At 55.1% G+C, this 6,000-nt stretch overlaps 1 protein-coding gene across 1 annotated transcript in view; it reads right to left on the reverse strand.

The window, feature by feature from the left end:
* The window catches only part of Cdh5 (cadherin 5), a 32,940-nt gene extending 28,365 nt beyond the window's left edge, over positions 1-4,575 (reverse strand). Inside the window, exon 1 of the mRNA XM_042700886.1 lies at positions 4,511-4,575. The gene's annotated coding sequence lies outside the window, so the exon portion shown is untranslated. The remainder of the gene's footprint in view (positions 1-4,510) is intronic.
* Between the last annotated feature and the right edge of the window lie 1,425 nt (positions 4,576-6,000).

Consider the following 6,000-nt stretch of genomic DNA (forward strand, 5'->3'; position numbering starts at 1 on the left):
GGATGATAGGGGGTGAGGAGGAGGGGTTGGGGCTTTTCTGGGGACCTGCAACAACCCCTGACTTTATAGCTAACCAGATGTGGGGAGCTAGAGCCCCTCAGCGGGACCCAGGCCAGTGGCGTGGGCTGGCCCTCCCCTGAGCATGGGCATTTGACCGCGCTAAGGGTCAAGGCCCCTGTGTCTCTTTACTCTTCCTAGTACATGACCTACTAGCCAGATGTGGCAGCTGAATGCAGCCCCAGGGAAATCCTCTACCTCCCAGGCTGGCCTGAATGCTCCCTGCAGGCTCTGGACTCCAGCCTAGAGGCTCTGGGTTGGGTATGAGGGGCAGGGCAGTGGGCAGAGATGGCCCTGAACATGCAGGGGGTTTGACTTCCCCAGATCCTGCTCTATGTGTGGCCCAAGACAGCTCCCCTCCACCCTTCAGCTTTAGTCTCACTTAGGACAAGAGGTAGGACTCCAAGATCCCCTGATTCTTCCAGGGACCCTCAAATTGTCCACTTGAGCTCCGGTGTTTACCCCTGGGCCTTGTCAGTTCCAGACACTAGGAGGTAAAGGGTAAAGTCTGGGGATGTCAGGGAAGGGGTGAGGCTAAGCAGCTAGGAGCTGTGGGCCTTTGGGGGCTTTGTCTGGGTTTGTAGCTCAGTTCAGTTGGGGTACCTTCTCTTGGGGGAGGTGGGACTGCCGCTTCCTGAAGGGCTGTGTGAATGGCTCATTGTCTCCATTCCCTGACTGCTATTCCTCACAATGCTAACTCTTCCCTCCTCACCCCTGTCCTTACAGTCACGAGGAAAGCCAGAAGTTTGTGGAATGCATCGTGCTCTTCCTCTTACCACAGGCTTTTTGCACAGGCTCCTCCTCACCCGGCTCTGTGGGTGAAGGCCTTAAACTTTTTGCAGCTCCAAATCACCTCCTCCATGCACTAGCCTGATTATGACTTGCTTCTTGCATAGTCTCTGCTTCCTGGCTCAAGCAAACATCTCAGCCCAGATAAGTTCTGGGTTCAAGTCTCCATGTTACCTCAGATGTCCAGGTCTGAGGACTTAGGTTCTGGCTTAGTCTCCACGTATAGTCTTGCTCTTGGTAGTATTTCCACATGGAGGACTCCCAAACAAGACTGCATACTTTCAGACAACACTTAGGGTGATCAGAGAAAGTGAAATGGCAGTCTAACTCAAACAAGCTCTTGCCTGTCCCTAGATAGCTCCTTGCAGTCATCACATGGCCAGATATACTACTATTAGTTTTTTCTTTTTCGTGTGTGTGTGTGTGTGTGTGTGTGTGTGTATGTGTGTGTGTGTGTGTGTGTGTGTGTATGTGTGTGTGTGTATGTGTGTGTGTGTGTGTGTGTGTGTGTGTGTGTGTGTGTACTGGGCTTAAACTAAGGGTCTGGTGCTGTCCCTGAGCTCTTTTGCTCAAGGCTGGTGCTCTACCACATGAACCATAAGTCCACTTTTGGCTTTTTTGGTGGTTAATTGGAGATGAGAGTTTCATGGACTTTCTTTCCCAGGCTCTGATCTCAGCCTTCTGAGTAGCTGGGATTCCAAGTGTAAGCCACTAGTGTCTGGCCACTATAAGGATTTTGATTCTTTAGAGGTAATAAAATTATCCTTCATAACAGTTTATAGTGAAAATGCAGATCCACCCAAGAAAGGGCCTGTAAAGGCAGGGCTGGCAAAGCAGGATTCATAAGCTCTTCACTCATTCCCTTCCTGCAACCTTGGCAGGCATCGCCAATCAATCATAACGTTCATTCCCGGTGGATTCAAGCCCATTTACTGAATTCTCAATGCATTCTTTCAGGTAGAAATACCAATAGACCAGACCCAGTTTAGAATTAATTTATGCTGGGTCTCTGGGCTCCAGTCTATCTCTATCTCCTATGTAGCAACTTCAGACTTCAGTCAGAGGACACACACCCTGGGGGGGGGGGGCTTTCCAGTCTCTCTGGGCTCCGTGGCCTTGATTGCAATGGTGGGGACAGTCAGGGGAACAGTGAGCCCTTCCCGTCTGTCTGTTTGAACTTGCCTGTCTGCTTCTGAGCTGTGTGGCCTTGGACCCATCCCTTGCCCTCTCTGAGCCTCAGCTTCATCTGTCATAGAGGTGATGGTGGCTGCCTACCCGAATGGGAGGATTGGATAGGATCATGGGTCCAAACCTAGCACACAGCAGGTGCACAGCAATTGGGCAGGGTCCTGACCCCCATGTACATTTGGTGGCTGTGGCCCTAACTGACCAACTCATGTCTGGCCTCATTTCCTGGCTCTGCCCCAGAGGGAAACCTCGCTCACTGCTGGGCCCCTGGCCCCCGCTTCCTCCTGCTGGTCTGTATACCTGCCAGGATCTGATAGCTTGGAGGTGCCTAGTGAAGGGTCTAGAGACTAGGGCCTTTGCCTTACAGAGATGTGGGGATATGGGGGCTTAGGTCGTGGAGGGGCTATCCAGTGCCTCCTAGAATCCCCGGATCTGCGCTTCCTCCAGGAAGCCACCTGTGATTTCTCCACCCAACACCAGCTCGGACCTGGATCAGGAGGGACTTTTTGTTTCTCTGTCAGACGCAAGCTCTTAGGTTCAGGGCATGTCTCTTGGACGCATCTCTCTCTAAGATCACAGAGCTCTAGACTGGTCCTTGAGCTGCCTTCTGTGGCTGAACTATCTGATTTTCTTCTCTCTGAGCTGGACCATGGATTGTGGTCTAGGCTATGGGGTTAGGAGGGCGGTCCCCACGCATATCTTGCTTCTACTTTGTTTTGGCTGTGTGACTTAGCTCCATCTCTCCAATAGGAGCCTTCTGGTAGCTTCAGCTCAACGGAGGGGTACAGAGAAATGGTTGCGATAAGAGAAATGGGTCCACGAAGACAGGGGCTTGAGACCTTTCTTGGGACGATGGCCACAGTGTCCACTGTGTGTCTCCAAGGAGGCCTCAGAGCTGTGACTCATCCAGTGAATGAGTTGTGGCCCTGCTGGCTTCCTGCCCCCATGTCCGGCCCTTGTTTCTCTGCACAATGGTCGGCTGAAGCTACAGAGTGGGCAGTTTAACCCCTTCCAGGCAAAAGTCACCCGTCCTGGTGCTCAGCGTAGAAAGCTGGCCTCCGTGCGGCTCCAAAGCTTCTAGGGGCCCTTCCCTCTGGAGTGGGGTCTGCAGATGGCGAGGCGCAGCCCAGTCAAGACAGAGGCCACCTGAGGCTGCGCCAAGGCTTTTGGGCCTGTGCCTTGGCCTTTTCCAGCCTCGTCAGCCCTCTGAGCTGCCCATGTGACCTTCCTGTCTGGACCAGCCTTCACCTGCCGGCATCCTGCCCGGGCACCGCGTGTGTGCACTGAGCAAGGAGCCGGGTGTTCAGCATGGAACAGGAGTCAGGTCAGGCTTGCTGTAGGAGTGGCCAGGTGAGTGTCCACCTCTCACCTGCTGGGCAGCCAGCCCCTCTCTGATGGGAAGGTGGGTGAGATGGGTGGCCCGTGACCCTGCCTCAGCAGAGAAAAACCCTAGTGACATCCATAGCCATCATCCGCTCCACCACATTTCCTCGGTGATCTCCGGCTACAGCCATTCCCAGGGAGGAGATGTCTGAGACCCCGAGAAACTGTAGGTGCCAGAAACAGCCTGAGCTCTGGAGGACAGGTTCTGGGTTCAAATCTCCACCCCAGTTCTTCTCCAAATCTCAGCTGTCTTCACTGAGACAGGAAGAGTCTACCTCTGAGGAGTGCAGATAGCCAAATAAGGAGGCTCTTTGTTCCAGAATCTTCTACATGCCTCACCCCTTGCTCTCATAACAAATAACAAACAGTTGCCATCCCCAGTGTTCAGATAAGGATGCCAAGGCTTGGGGACTTGGAGACAAGGGGACAGGGTGGTGGTTTGTGCCCAGGGCCACCGTCTGCCAGCCAGGCTCCTTCATCATGGCCTTGGAAGACAGGAAAGGGAGGGGATTTCATAGACTGCGCCCCTACTGCCCAGAACCAGCCTCAAGTTGCCGATCCTGAGATGGCGGGCACCAACAGAAGATTGAGGCTGGGAGCTTTCATATTGGGGCTCCCCCACCCTAAATCCCAACCCTATGACTTGAGGGGTTGTGGGCGGGGGGGGGGGGGAAGGGGTGCTGTCAGGCCTTTGTAAATCCTCTCCCATCGGGGACCCAGAAGCCAAGACCTGGAGTCCATCCTCCACCCTGGCATGCTGGGCAACAGGGAGCAGAATCCGAAATTTTCCCTCTCTGAACTTGGCTCCGATGGATACCAGTAGGCGTGGCCCACCCATCCTACTTACGAGAGAGCCAAGCCCTGCTTGCCCCTCAGCCCCGAGATGCCCATTCGTGCCCGTGGCACCCCCGCTGGGGACACCTTTCCCAGCTCTGTTCTGACTCCAGAGAAAATCCAGCCTGCCCAGGAGGATCTTCTGTCTCTTGAGAGCCACCCCCATCCCCTCCAGGGCCAGATGGGGGAGTCAAGACCCTCTAATCCTAGACCCATGCCCATGACAAGCGTAGAGAGGAAGGCGGGAGGCCCTACTCACCGGTGGAGGCGTCTCTCTGCTCTGTCCAGCAATCTGTCCAGGGCCGAGTGTGGTAAGCGAGCGAGCATGGAGCTCTACTCTAGTGGGGGGACACACCCAGCCAGGGAAGGGGCCTGGCCACCTCCCCTTCAGGTTTTCCAGTTGGCCCTGGCCTACTTCCCCGGGGATGGTTTCCTGTTATTGTTCCTTTGTGAGGGCCCGGCTGTTGGCAGATAGGCCGCCCCACGGTGGGCGGCCCAAAGGCCCAGCGAGGCTGTCCCTGCAGAGGCCTAGCCTCCGACTTCCCAGGAACAGACCCCAATTCCAGGCCTCAGCTCTACGGCTTTGAGCTCAGATCCCACTGAGAGCATGTGCCTATATATTTAACCCTCCTTAGAACCCCCAAGGCAGATGCTATCACCCCTATTTTATAGCTTAGGGATCTGGAGCTCAAGGGGTCTAAGATACTTGTTCACCAGCTGGGGTGTAGCGAGGTCAGAAATCCAGCCTCGAGCTCTAGCTTGAGCATTGTCCAAGGTGACCCCATGGTGGGCTGGCCTGGGGGGGCATTAGACCTCTCATGGGTGAGATGGTGGGGGTTGTGAACAGACACAAGCAATCAGTGCCCGAGTGGCCCAGGTCAGCTTGAGTGTGGATGTGTGTTCCAATCTCAAGCTTCCGGCCTGGCTCTGTAGGGCCATTTGGGTTTCAGAACATTGGATGAGGTCAAGTGATCTGCTTGTCACATGACCTGGGCCTGTCAGGTCTGTGTTGCCCAGCTATAACTTCATGTCCTTGAGATAAACAAGAGCCAAGAAGGGGCTTGGTAGATAATGACACTGAAGTGTGCCAGAGCCACCGGGAACCTAGAGACCTAAGTGGGGAGAGGCCACAGTTCTGCTCCTCTCCAGAACCAGCCACAAGATCTTTGCAAAACTACAGATGCCAGGGCCCCGCCCTGGACCAGTCTCTGGGCAGGCCTGGGAATCTGGCCTTGGATGAGTTGCCTTGTTTTCCTGTGGGCGAATGCTTGGGAAGTCCCGAACTTGTTCTGTCGTTCAGCTGGGCACACCAGGCCTTGCTCAGGAGTATGGGGGAGAGGGGGGAAGGGTGGAGCTGGCAGGCATGAGACTCCCCCTGAGTGAGAGGTGGGGTTGGTTAGTGGAGCGTGGCAGGGTCCGGCCTGGTGTGGAGGTTGGGAAGTCAGGAGTTTACAGCTGGTGTCCGAGGTCAGGGGCGTGGATCAGCCTCGGGGAGGAGGGGGAGGAGTCCTGGCAGAAGGTACAGTAATAAACTGGCCCAGGAAGCCAGGCAGGGGACAGTGGGTGGGTCAGCTGGGTAAGTCTGGGTACACAGATAGTTCAGATTGAACCCCTGGATTTGGAAAATGAGATCATAGCATGTTAAGGCAACCAGAGGGGCTGATGGTGGGGATAGGGGACAAGGAATGGCCCCAGAGTCCTGGAAGCAAGGCCATCGGTGGGCAGGCTCCGGATGAGATCTGAACCTTC

Source organism: Dipodomys spectabilis, unplaced genomic scaffold (genome assembly GCF_019054845.1).
Source record: "Dipodomys spectabilis isolate Male_0828 unplaced genomic scaffold, ASM1905484v1 ptg000273l, whole genome shotgun sequence".
Lineage (NCBI taxonomy): Eukaryota > Metazoa > Chordata > Mammalia > Rodentia > Heteromyidae > Dipodomys > Dipodomys spectabilis.